The following is a 20,188-nucleotide window of genomic DNA, read 5'->3' as shown; positions in this document are numbered from 1 at the left end:
TTTTTTTTTTTTTTTTTTTTTTTTTACAGTGGCTGCACCATGCTACATTCCCTTCAATAATGTATAAGGGTTTCAATCTATTTACATCCTCATCAACACTTGTTATCTTTCTGAATTTTTTGTTTGTTTGACAAAAGCCATTCTAATAGGTGGGAAAAGATATCTCATTATAGTTTTGATTTGCATGTCCCTGATGATTAGTGACATTGAACATCCTTTCTTATACTTGTTGGACATTTGTACAACTTCTTTAGAAAAATATCTGTTCAAGCCCTTTGTCCAATTCAAAAAAATCTTGAGAAAGAGCAATGCTGGAGACATAACATTTGCTGATTTCAGAATATGTTACAATTCTATAGTAATTAAGATTGTATAGCAGAGATTAATATCCAAAATGCATAAGGAACCCTAAATCTCAACAGTAGAAAACCAAATAATCCTCTTGATGATGGAAGTTTCAAATTACCCATAGCCACTTTAAAACCACCACACATGTGTTTTCACTTATCTTCAGATACATATTTACATGCTATGCAATTAGACAAAATTTCTAAAATTACATTATTTCTTATTATTTCTGGCCACAATATTATTTATTCTAAATTCTTTGACTCAACACAAGAAAAAGATGGAGATAATGCAGGTTGTCCATTTTGTAAGAACACTGCATATAAACTTAATCATGAATTAGGTGTATACTTACAGGAAATGTATAGATGAAATCTTTTCTATCAAAATTATAGGAAAATAATTTGGTGACAAAATGTATTCTCTTAACAAAATTACTTAATATTGTTTTATGACACTCATCGTATAAGTTTATTTTTCAACTGGAGAATAAAATTACATATGTGTTTTATTGATTTCTCAGTATTTTATATGAATTTTGTTTGATATTCTCCTTCAAAATTGAGACAGCACTATGTCTAGGAAATATAAGAAGACTTCTAGATATCACCCAGGCTTTCAATCTGCATAGTGAGTACATACAGGGATTAATTTCCGAATCATTCTGGTATCAACTCTGTGAGAACTGGTTCTGGGTGCGTTAAATGAATTTGCACTACCGGGACTTGGGCAGTGAAACCTGTCCTATGCGGTTTACAAGAAGTTGTTTTAGTCTTCTGTCACATTAAACTGCTCTTCATTTTTTTAACCTAACCCTCTGCATTTACCTGGGAAATGTGATTATTTCCTAAAAGTGAGGAAATGTTTATATACATTTTGCATCTTTCGTATTTTTATTGCTCCCAGAAAAGTGTCACATATAAAGAAATACTTATTTTAAGAAACTGTACTGGGTTCACAAAATCTAATTACTGGGAAAGTGATATGATAGACTAGCAAATGTAATTCAATGCTTTTCTTCATTTATGTGTATCTTTACCTTTTCTCTATGAATGTCTTCTACATTTTGCAGCACTATTCTGTTTCAGGAGCTAGCATTTATAACTCAGTTTCATTGTCTTCCTTACACTTTTTTATTAAATCTATTATTTCAGCGTACTGTAATTTTCATACAATATCATGGAAAGATGACTGATTCTATAAGGAAAAATATATCAATTTATTTTAAAATAATATATTCAGTTTTAATTTTCAATAATTTTTGTGCTGCTACATCAACATTGATTCTGACTTTTAATATTATCCTCGATGTAAAAGAGATGCTTAATCCAATGGTGAATTCAATTTGATTACTTCAGTGAATCTGAAATTGTCAATCTATTCTTTCCACAGAGCCCATGATTCCTCTTTACTAAGAATCACTCATCAAAAATCAAATAAACAGTTGCATCATTGAAGTGGATTTTAAAGGGCCAAAGTGACAAATACTCAAACATCATTGATATCCTCAACCATAGTCTTCTACTTCTGAAAAAAGAGGAATTTCTGTTGCCTGACATCTAAATTAAAAAAAGAAAAAGAAATATAGGAAAGGAAAAAAGTACTTTTGTACATAACTTTTTCTTTTTTCCCTGATTGTTACTGAAGTTACTGGGAAAGTCCTGGAAGTTAGCAATATCATTGAAGAATTCTAAAGCTATCCTGCTTACAGTTTTTTTTTTTTTTTTTAGAAACTTGCAATATGAGTTGCATACTGACAGTCAAATAAAATAATTAACTGAACTCTCAACAATCCAGGTTGCTATTTAAATGAGTCTCAGCATCTTGAACTATTATGGTAGGTAGGTAACATGATGAAATATTTCAACTGACAACAGAAAGTTATTTCTAACCTATTTGAATACATTAATTGCTTTGAGTGGAGAGCAGTAAAGAAATTGCAATTTGTCATGCTAGTTTTCCAACATTTTAATATTAACTGGTCTCATAAATTCTGAAAGTAAATGATATATTGCTTCTCTAATAAAACAGATTTGCAAGTCAATATAATCTCTATATTTTCAAAAATTGAAGATTTGTTTTAGTAGAGAATCAATTATGAAAAACTATAATATTTTTCTCCTTAAAGGCATGAATCTTTAATAAGGCAACATTAGTTTAGAAACAATTCTTTCTCTAGAAATAATATGTACCACTTATGGTTGAGATGCTGTGCATGCTTGTACAAATTTTACTGCGCATAATTAAATTGGGCCTACATGTGAATCTTATAAATTGAATATTAATTATTCTGGCAACACTGTATGGTAACCCTTGCTGCTCAATATTTTCAAATAATAAAACCGATGTCAGACTAAGTATATAAAAACATCTTGTGAGCCTCCTTTAAACTAATGGCAAGTCTTCAGAGAAGGGTGAAGGTGTAAACCATTAACCCACAAACACAACAGCTTAGAGGTAGGGTCAGGGGCAGGTTGCTAAAGTTATGTTATAGGGGAATCAAAAGGTTTTACAAAAGAGATTAAGCACAGATTCAGTCTGGCATCTCTTCTATAATCAGGCAGTCTATTAACTCAGCCCAGATTTATCGAGAACTAACTGTGTGTCAGCCACTATACCAGAAACCGCAGCTATACAGACAAAGAAATATGGTTTCTTCTCTGGAATATTCTTCAGCACAGATGAGAAGATCATAGTATACAACTAGTTACAACAACGAACTGAAGTACTGTAGTAGAGAAATCTACAAATTTATCTGGGGACACGGAGAAAGTGAAAACTTTCTTCTTTTAAAAGGCATCTTCCCTCTGATCCTAATATTTCAGTTTTCTGTTTTCTTCCATGCTCCTTTAACTCTTCTCTTTCTATATTTTACCTGTCTAGATAAAGTCCATCTCTTTGCACATGATTGTAATAACATCTCACTTAATTACGGTAGAGTACAGAACCACATAGCTCATTTCTTAAGCACAATGCAGTACATGCATGCTTTCCTTGTCTTTTGCCTAAACTTTCGATTTTTTCATAAGATAATGTGAAAATCCAGCCAACTTTTCACCTAAATTCTCTGCTTTCCATTGCTCTACTAGTCCTATGTATATCTAACACCTAAATTAAATCTAAATTTTCAAAATTAAATCTCTAATAATTTTTTTTATTTACTCAAAAATATTTAGCTACACTGTAATGAATAACCACATTTTTGTTTCCATACGCACCTGTGTGGAGTTCCTTTTGCATATAAAACCAAAGCAAACTTTCTGAACCTTATGACATGAGTTCACCTAATCTGAGCAAGTTTTAAAAGATTCTTCAATATAGTTATGTCTATCAGCACTTGTACCAGTGAGTTAGTTATAGGAATTATCATAGGTTCACATAATCGCTAACAAATGGTTCATCTTACATTGTAATTTTGCCACTAAAATGACCATATGCAATTTCTCATTGAAATTTCTTTTTGTTTGGTTTCTAATGTGTTTATTGTTTGGATTTCCTCTTTCATAAATTTTCTATTCATATTACTTGCAATTTTAATATTACAGCATCTTCTTTTCTTGCCAAATTGCAGAAAATGTCTTGATATCCTATATATTACCTACTGGTTTTAAAAATATAGTTACCTCTTCCAAATTTGTAATCTATCTGTGGTATGTATACCTGGGATGTTTTATTGTACAGTATTTATTTAATCATAGTCATAGATTTACCTTAAGGTTGTGCTTTGGGAATTTTAGAATTTCTTCCTTACCCCTAGATTACAAATATCTGTTTATATATAATATATATTAACTGGATACTTCATCCTTCATATTTATTCTTAAAACAAATGTAAATCACTTTTGGACATGATGTCATTTAAGAAACAAGTTGAATGTTTCTCTACATAACTTACCTTTCTGAATACCAATGTCAAAAGAATTCTCTACTCATTTATAGGTCCATATTGATTATACATTTAAATTCTACATAAATAAGCAAATCCAGAATGGTGGAGTGCAGATCTCTGAAAATATAATCCTCCACAAAAGCAATGACAACAATGGCAACAATTTTCAATATTAATTTTTTTAGGAATTTAGAAATTAACCAAAACATTTCAAAAATCTGGTAAACATTTATTCGACAAAAATGTCTGAATCCAAGTAAGAACAGTAAGCTTTGTAGCACTTTAACTTGTTCTATTGCCATCTCCTTCCCTCAACTGCTGTCGCCTTGAAAACCAACAGCCTAACAATTATGGAAGCTGTGAAAACAAGCAGTCCCCTAGCCACCAGGGAGAGCAGAACAGGTTCGGAACTCTCTAAGAGCTCATCCTCAGAAAATTGTAGCAATTTGACTTAAGGATGAGCTCCCTGAAAAGCTTCAATCTTTGTGCTTGTCTTTGAGCTGACTCAGAATTCACTCTGCAAACAACACCATCCTGTTTGCATTCCTCAGAAACAATCAGTGGCAATTGTTGAACATTTCAGCTACTAAGGCAGCAATAGCAGTTGTCTAAAAGACTGACCAATGATCTTAAGAAGAAAATCTTTCTCTTAAAATAAATAAATAAATAAATAAATAATAAAAATAATTTTTAAAAAAGTACAGTAAATTGATGGATTATTTAGGATAATTGACAGTTTTATAATATAGTGGTATCCTGCCCAAGAGTGTAAAAATCGCCTAAATTCTTTATTAATGTTTTAATTGTTTCAGTATATACCTCTGCATATTCTTGAATATGTAAATGTCTACATATATTTACATATTTTGTTGCTAAGAAAACAATTTTTTTATTTTCATATTAGTTATTTTTGATATAGAGGAATAGTACTGAGTTTTAAAACTTGTTTTTCAAGAATCTTGCTGAGTTTTCTTATTATGTCTAATTGTTTTTTATTTTGGTGGGCTTTCTGTGAAGAAATCATATTATCTGCAAATAATGCTATTTTTATCACAATTCCTTTCCACCATTACATCTCTTCTTTCTTGTTATTTCCTGAAGTGTCCTTTCTTCTGTTATGGTAAAATATATCACACAGAGATCTTCATGATAGTACATTATTAGGTTTTATTTGTCTTTTCTCAAGTCCTTCACATTAAATGTTCATGTCTTACTTTCTTATTTCTCAACTCATTATTTTCTCATCATTTTGGAACATACATTACAATGTAGAAATGTGAAAGTAACTCCTTTTAGTGCTCAGGAAAATTTCAGCTGAATATTGAGGAAGATAATGAAACTGACTCTCACTGCTTTGGAAAGGAGGATTCTGCAAAAGCAAATTATGTAGCCACATCTGTTATACACTTGGTGTTAACCTGTGACTCCCGTCAAGCAAAAAAGAACTCCATAGAGACATTTCCTCTTTATATTTCCTAGTTCTGTTGTTTCCAATCCTGTTTCAATTTCCATATCTCTTTTACTTATCTTTGAATAATCCGTGTGTTTTTAGTACGTATATGAACACCAAAAAGTCTTTGCTGCAAATTTGCTAACTATCCAAAGCGATAAATAAAAATAAACAGAAGGTTCATTTTTTCTTATTTATTATAGATCTTAATGTTTTTTATAAAATATATCCCAAAATTCTTCTTGCAAACTGTTTTAGAATATTTTAAAGGTAGCTGTTTGTGTTTTAATGTAAACATTAAGAATTTGTACATTTTCCTTCCCAATATATTGAAGATGGCATACTAGTCTAATCCCCCAAAACCAAATACCAGCTAAAATGGCTAAATTATTGAGAGAACAAAAATTAACACAATTAATATTGTGTTTGTTGGTCAAATTACGTTTTTATGTGCATATCATTTTAGAAATAGCCACACTTTTGTTGGTATTTGGTTGTGCTTCATTTTAATATTTCAAATGATTATGGGAGTATATAAAAAAATCAGTGAGCTTCGTAAACTAAGTGACATAAGGCAGCCTCACACTATCCATATACATAATTTCTAATTGTGTAACTTTGATGGCTGTTGTAGTAAAAAAATAATAATTAAACTTTAAGAAAACTTTTTAAAAATTGATTTTAATATTGCAGAATTTTTTGATATAACATCTAATGACATTTAAAAGAACCAGTGATCATGGGACACAGTTTGGGATAAGCTGTTCTAAAAGAACCTTACCTTGTTTCCTAGTTTTAGTCCTCCTTCTAGTTTCCATTTAAAAATTCTAATGATTAACAGAAAATCTAACTAAAAAGAAAATCTAATGATTGACAGTGTCCATTTTACTTAACTAAAGGCATCATTATAATAATCTAATATTAGATGGGGTAGCATTGAAGTACATCACACTTAGCAAAGTGCACACAATTAGCAAATTGTGAAAACACAAAAACAGGGGTGGGAAATTCTACCCATGGGCTAAATCCAGCCACACCCATTTATTCAGTTTGTCTTTGGCTGTTTTTACTCAGCAGCAGGAATGAGTAGTCACAATGGAGACTCCATAGCTCACGAAACAAAAAAATATTTACGATCAGACCCTTTAAAACTTAACTGGCCCCGATATAGAATATTTAGGTGTGATTTCTACCTTCAAGATGCTTAGTATCTAAGGATTTCCTCTTATACATTGTAAAAGACAAGTGTCTTTTTGAGATATGCAAAAGAAAAACCCAGCTTTTTAGTTGCAAATTTTATCATAGACAGTTGGAGTCACTGTTGTATATAATATACATTTTTTATTTGTGATTCATGTTTATGGACACTTAGGTCAATGTAGCCCTGGAGGTGTAGGTTCTTCATAATTATGTATCAACAGAAGTTTCTAAACTCCTTTGGACAACTTAAAATCAATAAGCTAATGCCATCTCTACAGTTCTCAACCATTCTTAGATTGAGTTGTGCAAATTATTATAAGTATTTGGAACTATATCTTTGGGCCAACACCATCTGACCCCATTATAGTATCTGTCATATTTTAATGACATTTAAAAAATATGCTTCTCAGACTAAATGTGAATATCTTTAGAGCAAGGATTGTGTTTTATTCTTAAATTTTATTAGTTTACATCATCATAAAGATTCAACAAATATGTTGAATAAGTTAATAGATATCTGATAGAACCAGATGACTATGGATTAGTAACAAAAATTACTAATTAGTTGGTATAAGTTTAAACAAGATAGAGGTGAATGATTTGTACTATAATATTAATGCCCTCAGCCATTCATTTCTTTTTCAGTCAAATGTATTGTAATCATTCTTACTTTACGTGTCTCGAAGCTACATGTCATTGCTGAAATCTGGAAAGATGAAAGCGTTTTACTGAATGTAAACAGTTTACTTTGCCATCTGCTTGCTAATCGTGTCAACAGATTCAATTTAGGCATCTTTTAAAATATGAACAAGTTTCTTCTTACATTTGCCATTTATAAAAATCTATGTTAATATAGTAATATAAAAATGATCAGATAAATATTAAAAGGAATTACTAAATTTAGAAAAATGTTTTGAACTTCTTTTAGACCAAGGAAATATCTAATCACCTGGAGAAAAGAGAACTTTGACATGAAAAACTTTTTTTTCAAATGTATAATATTTTCAAGTGTCCAAAGGAGAAAAGGAACCTTAGAAAACCATGCAAATTTAAGGAATGCGTAATTAAAGTTAACATAATAATACATGTTATACTTTGTGTTATTTCCTATATTATAAAGTAAACATAATACAATAGAGTTAAAAAGTTACATTTTCAAATTTTATGCATCAGAAATATAACATAATCAGATAACTAGTTTTTATTTTTTTAATTAAAAACTTGTTTAATGTTACTGACTGATTAAAATTAGGCCAAATAAGAGAAATGGGTGAGTACCAGGCTGTAAAGAAAAAAGAAAAAAAATCACAGAGGAAATTAGAAAGAAAGTTTACTAAACTTTCTTAGAATGTCCTTTTCTTACATCTCCAATGGTAATGTATGAGAAGTAGGACTGTGGAAAGTCTCTTTTGTTTCTAAGTTTTTCTCACAAATTGAACATCTAAAGAAAACGTACCTTGATTTTATTCTCAACTCAGAAAATTTTTTTTCCTCATTTAATTTTTAAAAACTTGATAATTTTATTTTAAAACTTGATAAAAAAGAAAGAATCTGCTTAGCGATTACTTTATTCTGAAATTTATTTTTCTCATTGGTAAATTTGTGATCTTTGATGATGTGCTCTCTGCTGTCGCAGACACTTGACTTGGTGCAGGTACAAATCCAAAGAAAGGTAAGCAAGATGAGTATTGCCTGGATGAAGCTCTCCATAAATTAGAAATGTAAAAATATACATAAACATCATTACAGAACAGGCTGCAAATGCTGGATAGTACAACATCCTCTTGTTGCTATATACTATCACAAATAACTGTCTGTATAATTTTTCTCAAGTTCTATATTGAGAACAGCACCATATATTTTTTAGTATATTCACAGAGTTGTGCCATCACCACAATCAATTTTACAATATTTTCATATTTACTCCTAAAATAAACCATATGCTCTTTAGTGATGAATTTGTTTCCCTCCATTAATTATTTACATACTCTATGGGTTTGCCAATTGTAGACATTTCATATAAATGAAATCATAGAACATGTGGTCTTTTGAGATAGGCTTTTTTCACTCAGCATGATGTTTTCAAGGTATGTATAATACTACAGCACTTACTTTTATTTCATTCCTTTTTGTGAATAAATACCATGCAGTTGCATGGATAAGCTACCTTTTCTTTATTGGTTGGTTCATGGATATTTGAGATTTTTCCACTTTATAGCTATTACAAATAATATTTTCATGAACATTCATGCACATATTTCAGTGTAACATGTGTTTTCATTTCTTTTGGATAAATACCTAGGAGTAAAATTACTAGTATGATAACTCTATGTTTAACTTTTTGAAGAACTTCCAAACTGTTTTAGAAACTGTCTGCATTATTTTACGTCTTCACAGGTAATGTATGAGGACTCCATTTTCTCCATATCATCACTTGCTTTCTTTCTTTTTCTTGTAGCCATCCCAGTGCATATAAAGTTGCACATCACTGGTGTTTGGGTTAACATTTCCCTGATAGCTAACAGTGTTGAGTATCTTTGTATGTGCATATCGCCATTTGTATATCTTTTTTTGGAGAATGTCTATGCAGATTATTTGTTCATTTTTATTGGGTATTTTGTCTTGATATTATTGCACTGTGAGAGTTCTTTATATATTCTGGATATACATCTCATCACAAATAAGATTTACAAATATTTTCTCCCATTCCATGGGCTGCCTTTTCACTTGTTGATGGTGTTCTTTGAAGAATAGTTGTTTAACTTTGATGAAGTCCAGGCAATATAATTTTTAAAAATTCTAACACTTTTGGTGTCATAGTTAGGAAATCATTGCTTCTTCCATGCTCAAAATACTTATACCTGTGTTTTTTCATGAATTATACTTTTTAGATTATATTTAGGGCTGTGTATTATTTTGAGTTAATTTTTGCCTTAATATGAAGTACAAGACCTACTTCATCTTTTTTGTGTGTTTCTAACCAGTGGTCCCTGTATCATTTGTTGAAAAGACTGTTCTTTCCCCATTTAATCTTCTTGGCACTCTTGTGAATGACAGTTAAATTTGTTATTGACTATTGGACATTACAGATAATATCTGTAGAAATACAGAATTATGTTATCTTTTACTTGAGGTTTTTATTTTAACTAGAAATTTAGTTACTGGTGGATCTCCTTGAATTTTCTTAGACTTGCTTTTAGACTTTGTTAGTGTAAACCAAAGGAAAAACTAAGGCATTTCTGAATCCCACAAAATTGGCACTATTAGAATTCCACACTCTGCATTCCCTTAGGATTTGGTCAGGACTTAAGTTTCAGCTTTGCTAGGATGTGGTGTCTATTCGCATGGGCTGTTTAACATCTCAGCTACATGTTAAAGATGTCTCTCCAGTGGTGGGGCCAGAGTCCCCAGATAGTGCTTTTTTTTGCTTTTCCCCATGACCAGCACTGCTCCATTACTACACACTCCTTCAGATGTTAGATTTGGAAAGACCCAAATGATCTGACGTTTTGCATGTATATCTCAGTCCTCGTGCACTGGCAGGAGTCTCACCTTGACCCATGGAGCTCCCTCTCTGCACAGCTCCATCCTCTCTAATGCTTCATCCCACAGACTCCCACTTCAGCTGCCCCAGATCACCATTTGGTCTTCAGCCTTTGTGGAAATGCATATTCTGCTGGACTGACGTGTGATTGTTTGGAAAGCTATCCACAGATGTGAAGCTGGAAATCTGTATGGTTAAACTCGAGTTTCTCTCTATAAAGAGAACACAGCCTTATGTTGTCTGTTGCCCATTGCTTGAAAACAGTTTTTCTGTCTTATAGTTCTTGATGGCGGCAGGGCTAACCCAATACTAATACTTTACTATAGCGATTTAATGTAGACTTTTATAATAACCCCTTATAAGGGGTATATATTTGTTTACTTTATCTAAATACTTATAATCATAATACTATTTTCACAGGGTATTGATTCCATAAATTATTTGTGATAAATGATGACATATTTCACTATATGTGTAATATCCTGGATTGCTTCTTATAATCCTGCCTTGGACAATTTTATAAAATTCAAAGATTGACAGATAATTCTGAAATGGCAATAAAAATTACAACATACCTATTTCAATACAGAATGCTAAGGAAAATTGAAAAAATGCCTTCTATAAATTAGCTGAATTATTTGAATGCTATTCAAATTACTAGAAATCACTTACTAAAGAGTACAAACAACACGGTTGCTGAAATGATATCAAGGGAGAAATTATTCTAACTAAGTAGAGTGCTCAGCTGGAGGAAATAATTAAGTAATGAATGGTTAATTGGTAGAGTAGGAAGTTGGTGTGTAGGTACATTAAAGAAGATTACAAAGTCTCAAGAGACATGGAGCGAGTGAGAAAGCAATTTGCTGTATTAACCATGACTCTTCCTTCCTCCACGTTTCTGAGAGATATGTAACAACATCATATTTCAAGGAGAAACCTGATATCTTTTATTTATTCGCAAAATGATGAAAATTATGGAAGTCAGAATAGAACTATTTAACACATACAGCTAGAAGATTATCATAGAAGAAACACATAGGTACAGTAGGCCACTCCTATTCTCACCATTCAGTAGACTATGGAAGAAATAGTACATTGTCTGGTAGAATATGAACACAGTCCTCCCAAATAACTTTCTTATGTAGTGTTGTTTTATTTATGAGATACAGTAAATCATCATGTTATATGAAATTCTGCTCGATGGGAGGAAACTCTCTGATCTCCCAAAGACTTTAATTTCTGCAAACTCTTGCAAGTTTCAGTTTTTATAATCAGATCTCCTAGCCCTATGAACAAGACAGTCTGTATTTGTAGGGTTGCCAGAAGATATACAAGACTTCCAGTTCAATTATATATTATATTCATAGAAACAACTTTTTAAAATGTAAGTACGTCCTAAATGTTGCATGAGATGCACAAATACAATAAGTCCTCACTTAACATCATAGATGGGTTCTTGGAAACTGCAACTTAAAGAGAAATGAGGTACTGCATAATAAAACAAATTTTACCATAGGCTAATTGATATAACAAGAGTTAAGTTCCTACTGCATACAATATGTCTTTTCACTTGAAGTCCCAGTTTCCAATAATCTATTACAACACTATAAATTATTTATTATTCATCTGTAGAAACTTTTTGTTTTTTTTTTCTGGTTGTTTTCAGTTTTTTTCATCTTATTTTTTTACAATTTGATTATTTCCCTTCAATGTTGGATGAAGTTGTTACTTGCTCCTAACCAAAAGAAAATGGCAAAACTATACGGATTTTGTTGATATAATTAAGACTTCTAATTAGCTGATTTTCAGCCAATAAAAGGGAAATTATCCTGGTTAATATGCAGGTATTCTCTGAAACAGGAGACTTGAAACTATAAAGCTGCTGTGCTGTTGGTTTGGAAAAAGGGCTATGGTAAATTACTATGGAGGGGTTTCCTCTGAGACCTGAAAGCTCAGTCTCATCACCAAAAGGAACTGAATTCTGCCAATTACCTGAGTAACATCAGTAGATGGCCCCAAGCTCCAGGTGAGAACACAATAGTCAACATCTTGCTTTCAGCCTTGTGAAGAAAAGGAATCACATAGGCTGTTTCTGGACTCTTGATCCAGGGAATCTATGAGATAATAAATGTATGTTGTGTTAAGCCACTAAATTTGTGGTCATTTTTTATGCAGTTTAGAAAACTAATACAGAAACTTTGGTGCAAAGCAGAAATAGTTGGATGTGATCACACTTTCACTTATTGTATGTAGATATCTTCATCTAGTCCAAGTTTGTTTTCTCTTCTTCCTAAAACACGTCATTAGATAAAATACAGATGAACATAAAAAAGTTTTCTCACTAGTTTTCCCTTATGTCTGTAATTTTTCTCCCAGATTAAATTATAAAAATCCAAAGAGTTTATCCTTATTTGTCTCCCAGTGTCGCCTGTCACATGGCTAAGTTTATTCTATTATTCAATCAATATTTGCTGATTATGAAAACCAAACCATAAACTCGGTGGACTGTATATTTCATAATTAAATAAATAAAACAATGGTGTAAATAAACCAAGAAAAATGGTTAATTGGCTAATTTGCAATGCTAACTCATTTAAATAAGGTAAAATGATTTCTATCTTTTACTGAAATGTTTCCTCTTTCCCCCTTATTTACATATTTGCATAAGTCCTCTTTAAAATTTTTTAAATTAATTTTAATAATATATTTCCCTATATTTTCATATTGTTTAATTTTCTCCCATTATATTAATGTTTTACTTTAATAATTAGAATCGTATTCTTCTATTATGTTCAGAAAGTTTTAAAATATAATATTATTTTGAGTATTTTGTGTGTAGCAATGTTTTATTTGTATTGCTGCATTTAAGTCTTTGTTAATACAAGCTAAATATAAAAATGGCAACAATATGAGCTTTTGGAAATCTTTAAAGTCTAGTGCAATTGCATCTAGATGAAGTATATTTAAATTTAATTAGTGTTATACCTGTTTATTGTAGAATTCATATGCCTCTTTTCGGGCTAAACATAAACATTATACTTAAAAAATTTAATATTTTAATATTTAATAATTTTAGATATCTATGCATAAGAAAACTAATATCTGTAATTTGTTGTATTGGTTAAAGTGCAAACCTGAAGTAAGCATTTTACATACACAAAATAATTAATATTAATAACTCATGAAAATGAAATTTGAATTCTGAATATATTAATACAGTCTGGAGAAAGATAACTATATAAACTCTAAAGAAATTTAGAGTAATAAAAGGTAAAGAGAAAACTATAAAATATAGATGTTTCATTTCACACAAGTATTTATGTAAAGTTTGCCTTAGACATAAATTTAGTGTGTGAAAAATTTAATGTAAGGTTATGCTGCTTTAGAAAGAATTTGATCATGTGCCCAGTGCTGACATCCTATAGCTAATTTAAACTGAAGATATTTACATTTTTCTGGCTTCAGACTGCTAAACTGAAATGTGTAGGCTCTAATTGCATTCCAAAAATTATTTGTAGGGAGTTTAAGAAAAAGATCTTTGAAATCTTGTTGGAACGCTGTTTATATATTAAATATGTCAATATGTAATGTGACTGAATCAGTGAAAATCAGTTTCAAGGGAAGAACATCTGTGAAATCTGAACATCTGTGAAATTCTTTTACAATCATCTTAAATTTTACTTAGAATTGCATGGGGGTGTCTTGATAGTCCCCAGTTATTCTCTTGAATTTATTGCTATCTCAGTCTGCATGTCATGTCACTGATCCCTTTTGGTTGTTAATCAGTTTCACTTTGAGATACGAGGATTAGACAAAATTCAATATGTTTAAAACCAACTCACTCTTCCTGTGAAATGGACCATCTTCCCTGAATATCTGACTTACGTACTTAGCCATTAACCAAGATCAAACATATTTTTTCCACATTATTCCCCATTGATACCTTCAATTGCTTCTCATATCTTGCTAATTCTTCCTTCAAGTTGTCTGTTACATCTGCTAGCTCTATTTTCTCACAACACACATAGAAATATACACATTCTATTTCCGCTTTTCATTAAGGCCTGATAAATCATTCATTTTAAATGGCTTGGAAGCTTTCTAATTCTTTCTAAACTTTTGTCTTTAATTTATCCTGCATGTAAATATCAAATTAATCTTATAAGATTTCTTCATGTCATTTTCTTACTCAAACAAAAGCAACAGTATTCAATTAACTTACTATCCAACGTTTTCCAACATTTTCAAGACTCTTTCTACATCACAGTTTTCTATTCTTTGTATATGAATTTAATTTATTAATCACCTCATGCTGTCCTTTTGAATTCCACATGGTAAATCCTAAGTTCTCCAGATTGGCTTTTTACTTTATGTATAACAAATGAAATTGTTAACATTTGGCTTTGAAAACTTAAAAAGCCCTACCAATTATTACTAAAGAAATCTTAAGAAAATACGTTTCTCTCACGTAACTCAGGAAAGCAATTTCTATTCTGTTATTATGAAAGCATTCTTGCCAAATGTCATTTTAAAAAATCCACCTGAGAAGTCACATGGAGCTTAAGCATTACTGGTTTGTGCAGTAATGCTTTTTCTGCTAAAAAGTCCTGATACTGAGAAAATATTTGAAAGGTGTTTTACCTCACTAGGAGGACGGGGAGGGGGTGGAAAAGGTAACCCAGGCAGAAGTAACAACTTGTGGTAAAGGCACAACCTTGTGTAAAACTGTGGAATGTTCACAGATCACTGAACCGTGTTGGTCTATGGGATATGTAACAAACCTGCACGTTATGCACATGTACCCTAGAACTTAAAGTATAATTTAAAAAAAAAGAAAAAAGAAAAAAGAAAAATCAGGGCACATGATGAGTTTTGAAAGGTACAGGAGTATGAATTATCTAAGTCTTAGGGTGAAAAAGAACTAAAGGCCAGGTATTTATTTATTGTCATTGTAAACAGAAAAGTAAATCATCACAATTTTATGTGACTCTCAATGGGATACATAAACGAAGCATTCATCATTAAATAAAATATGGCTTCTGGATAATGTGTTCAAATATAATTTAAACTTAATATGTTCTAATGTTGTGATAGATATAGAGATATAAACTCCTTACATTTTAGAAAGAGAGACAGACAAGAAAATGACTAATAACAATGTGGCATAGCATAGATGTTTATTGTCCATAAAATAATTTTAGAATTAAGAAATAGAAAAAAATGGAGAAATAAAAAATGCATATAGATTTTAAAAATCTGAAAAGTTAAGTGTATGTGAGTAAAGAGGGAAGAGAAAATCAAAGAAGAAAAATAAAAAAACAATATGCTTATAAGTAAAAAAGAAAAAAAAAGCCATCACTGGCTGAAAAAATACAAATTGTTGAGTATGAGACGTCTTGGATAAGTAGTACTAGTTATGAAAGCAGATGGCAATGGCATTATGATTTTGGAGCTTGGTTCCCTAGGTATTTTCAGTCCTCAAACTTGATGTAAAACTTAATGTGAAGATTTGGGCTTGTGGAAAGTTAAGTCCCCGAGGGTTTGGGATATCTTTTGTTATTGCATTACAATCTAATCAAGGCTGACTTATACATTAAGCACAGTACGGACAGTGCCTAAGGCTAATATTACTGTAGGGACCTGAGAAAATGTCTTCATTTCTTTAAAACCAGAATAAAAATTATGATATTCAGGCCTGGATATATCCATCTTTATTATCTATGCAGTCATAAAGTATAATTTTTATGGAGGATAGGAGGACCACAGATGTCTCAGGACCTGTGAAAGTCATAAAGTGGCCCAAAGCCCTTTCTGAATAATAGGAGTTGAGACCTTGTTGTTGAATGTGGTCATAACACAAACATAAAATAATTGGAAGTGACAAGGTGTCAAATAGTGAGTTGCTAAGAAAATTGTAGGAATGAAGAAACTTTATTTATATTACATAGTAATAAAACATTTGATAAAACTGTCACCAGTGATAGTACAGAAGGCTTATTATGAACTTAATAATGAATATATTATGAACTTCATAATATCCATAGTGTGTTGATTTGTATTGGCTATGTTTGGCAAATTAATAGAGGAAAAATAAATTCAGAAAATACTATTTTATTGTATTTATACTATTTCTATTGTATTTATACTATTTTAATATATTGCTATTTTGAGCAAAACTGAAACAAAGTAAAGAATACACAAATCCAGGAACTTGTAGAGATGAAAGAGGAAATTGATACACAAATTGTAAAGGATAATATTAAAAACCACTCAATTAAGAAACAGACTTGAAGAAAATATCAAATAAAGGGTATAGTTATTACACCTCCTATTAAAACCAAATGAATTAAAATGCCATTCAGTAATTCAAAAAGGGAAATCTTAATATATGCGACATATTTGAATCTCAAAAATGTTACACACAGTATAAGATCTGATTCTATAGATTGTATTCTGTAAGTTTGCATTTACAGGAAGTTCCATAACAATCAACAGTCATCAGAAGCAGCTACATGATTTTATGCCACAGTACAAAATAGAAATTGCAAAGTCTTTTTCTTTTTCTTTTTTTTTTTTTTTCACTCTCTTGGAGGGTCTTGCTATGCTTCCCAGGCTGAAATGCTGTGGAGTGATTATACCTTACCGCAGCCTTAAGCTCCTGGACTGACGTGATCCATCTACCTCAGCCTCCCAAGTAACTGCAACTATAGGTATGTGCCACCACATGTAGCATTTTTAAAAATCTTTTTGTAGAAATTGGATTTTGCATTGTTGCCCAGGCTGATCTCAAACTCCTGGCTTTAAGCAATCCTCCTGTCTCAGTCTCTCAAAGTGTTGCGTTTATAGGTGTTAGCCACCACTGCCAGACATGACCTTTTGCATTGTATTTTTTTTTTTCAATTTTATTTCTGCTCTGATCTTTATTATTTATTTTTCTCTACTAATTTTGTGTTTGGTTTGCTCTTGCTTTTATCATTTCTTAAGATGTATCATAGGCTGGGTGTGGTGGTTCACACCTGTAATTCCAGCACTTTGGGAGGCCCAAGAGGGCAGATTACCTGAGGTCAGGAGTTTGAGATCAGCCTGGCCAACATTGTAAAACTCTGTCTCTACTAAAAATAGAAAAATCAGCCAGGTGTGGTGGCGGGCACCTGTAGTCCCAGTTACTTGGGAGGCTGAGGCAGGAGAATCACTTGAACCTAGGAGGCAGAGGTGGCAGTGAGTTAAGATCACACCACTGCACTCCAGCATGGGTGACAGATCGAGATTCCATCTCAAAAAAAAAAAAAAAAAAAAAAAAGATGCATCGTTACATTTTTTATATGAAGTTTTTCTACTTTTTTGATGTAGATGCTCATTGCTCATTGTTATAAACTTCGCTTTTAGTACTTCTTTCATTATATCCCATAGGTTTTGATTTGTTTCAAGAAACTTTTAAATTTTCTTCTTAATTTATTACTCATTGATCAATCAGGAGCATATAGTTTAATTTTGACGTGTTTATATAGTTTCCAAATTTCCCCTTGTTTTTGATTTCTAGTTTTACTCCACTGTGGTTAGAGAAGATACTTCATATTATTTCAACTTGGGGGTAATGTTTTAAAACTTCTTTGTGACTTTACATATGGTCTATCCTAGAGAAGGATCCATGTACTGACAAGAAGAATGTGTATTCTGCAGCTATTTGGATGAAATGTTCTGCAAATATCTCTTAAGTGCATTTGGTCTATAGTACAGATTAATTCCAATGTTTCCTTGTTGATTTTCTGTCTGGATGATCTGTCCAATGCTGAAAGTGGGGCGATGAAGTCTCCAGCTATTATTGTATTGCACTCTATTTCTCCCTTTAGCTCAAGTAATATTTGCTTTATATAACTGGTTTCTCCAGTGATGCATTCTTCTGTATTTACAATTGTTATATTCTCTCGCTGATATGATCTCCTTATCATTGTACAATGACCTCACTTGTCTCTTTTTACAGTTTTGTCTTGACATCTATTTTATCTGAAATACATATAGCTACTCCTGGTCTTTTTTTGGTTACAATTTGCATAAAATATATTTTCCATCCCTTTATTTTCAGTCTATGTACGTATTTATAGGTGAAATGTGATTTTTGTAGGCAATAGATCATTAGGTCTTGTCTTACTTATTAATTAATTCATTCAGCCATTCTGTATCTTTTGATTGCAGAGTTTAGTTTATTTACATTCAGTGTTAGTATTGACAAGAAAAGACTTACTATTGTCATTTTGCTATTTACCTTCTTGTTATTTTGTGGTCTTTTCTTTCTTAGCTTCTATCTTACTTTGTGTAAAGGTTATTTTTTCTGGTGTTATGTTATAATTTTGTGCTGTTTGTGTGTGTTGTATGTTTTTCAGTATGAGGTTACCATGATGCTTGCAAATGACATCTTTAACTCATTATTTTATACTGATGACAACTCTGATTGCAAAAATAAGCAAACAGAGAGAAACACAAAAATTGTTATCATAAGCAAAAAAGGAGAAATAATAAAAATATACATCTTAAATTTTCCCCCTGCTTTTTAACTTTTGGTCATTTCTATTTATACATTATAGTTACTGTCCATGTCTTGAAAATTTGTTGTAGTTATTATTTTTTATTGGTTAGTCATTTAGTCTTTCCACTCAAGATAACAGTAGTTCACCCACCACAGTTACTCAGTTATAATACTGTGTTGTGCTGTGCAATTCCTATTACCAGTGAGTTTTGTAACTTCATATGATTTCTTATTGCTCATTAACATCATTTTCTTTTTGACTGAAGTACTTTCTTTACCATTTCTTGTAGAACAGGCTTGGTGTCGACTAAATCTCTCAGCTTTAGTGTGTCTGTGAAAGTTTTCATTTCTTCTTTATGTTTGAGGGATATTTTTGCTAGATATACTAGTCTAGAGTAAAAGGTTTTATTTATTTTTCTTCAGCACATTACATGTTCCATGCCACTCTCTCCTGGCCTGTAAGTTTTCCACTGAAAAGTCTGTTCCTAGACAACAAGGAGCTCCCTTGTATGTTATTTGTTTCTTTGCTCCTGCTGCTTTTAGAATCTGTTCTTTGTCCTTGACCTTTGGGAGTTTGATTATTCAATGTCTTATTTGAGTTAAATCTGCTTGGTATTTTATAGTCTTCTCACAGTTGAATGTCGATATCTTTCTTTAGGTTTGGGAAGTTCTCTGTTATAGTGATTTTGAATAAACTTTTACCCCCATCTCTTTTTCTATCTCTTCTTTAAGTTCAAAATTCTTAGATTTGCCCTTCTGAGGCGATTTTCTAGATCCTCCAGGTGTGCTTCAATGTTTTGTATTCTTTTCTCTGACTGTATGTTTTTAAATAACCTGTCTTCAAGCTCATTAATTCTTCCTTCAGCTTGATCATTTCTGCTATTAAAAGCCTCTGCTGCATTCTTCAATGTGTCATTTGCATTCTTCAACTCGAGAATTTCTGCTTGATTCTCTTTTTAATGATTTCATTTTCTTTCTCAAATTTATCTGATAGAATTCTGAATTCCTTCTCTGTGTGATCTTAAATTTCCTTGAGTTTCCTCAAAACAGATATTTTGATTTCTCTGTCTGAAAAGCCACATATCTCTGTTTCTCCAGGATTGGTCTTTGGTGCCTTATTTAGTTCACTTGGTGGCCTCATGTTTTCCTAGATGGTCTTGATACTGGTGGATGTTAATCTGTGTCTTGGCATTGAAGAGTTAGGTATTTATTATAGTCATCACATTCTGGAAT

This window comes from Rhinopithecus roxellana, chromosome 8 (genome assembly GCF_007565055.1).
Source record: "Rhinopithecus roxellana isolate Shanxi Qingling chromosome 8, ASM756505v1, whole genome shotgun sequence".
Taxonomy (NCBI): Eukaryota; Metazoa; Chordata; class Mammalia; order Primates; family Cercopithecidae; genus Rhinopithecus; species Rhinopithecus roxellana.
This window is presented reverse-complemented; position numbering follows the sequence as displayed.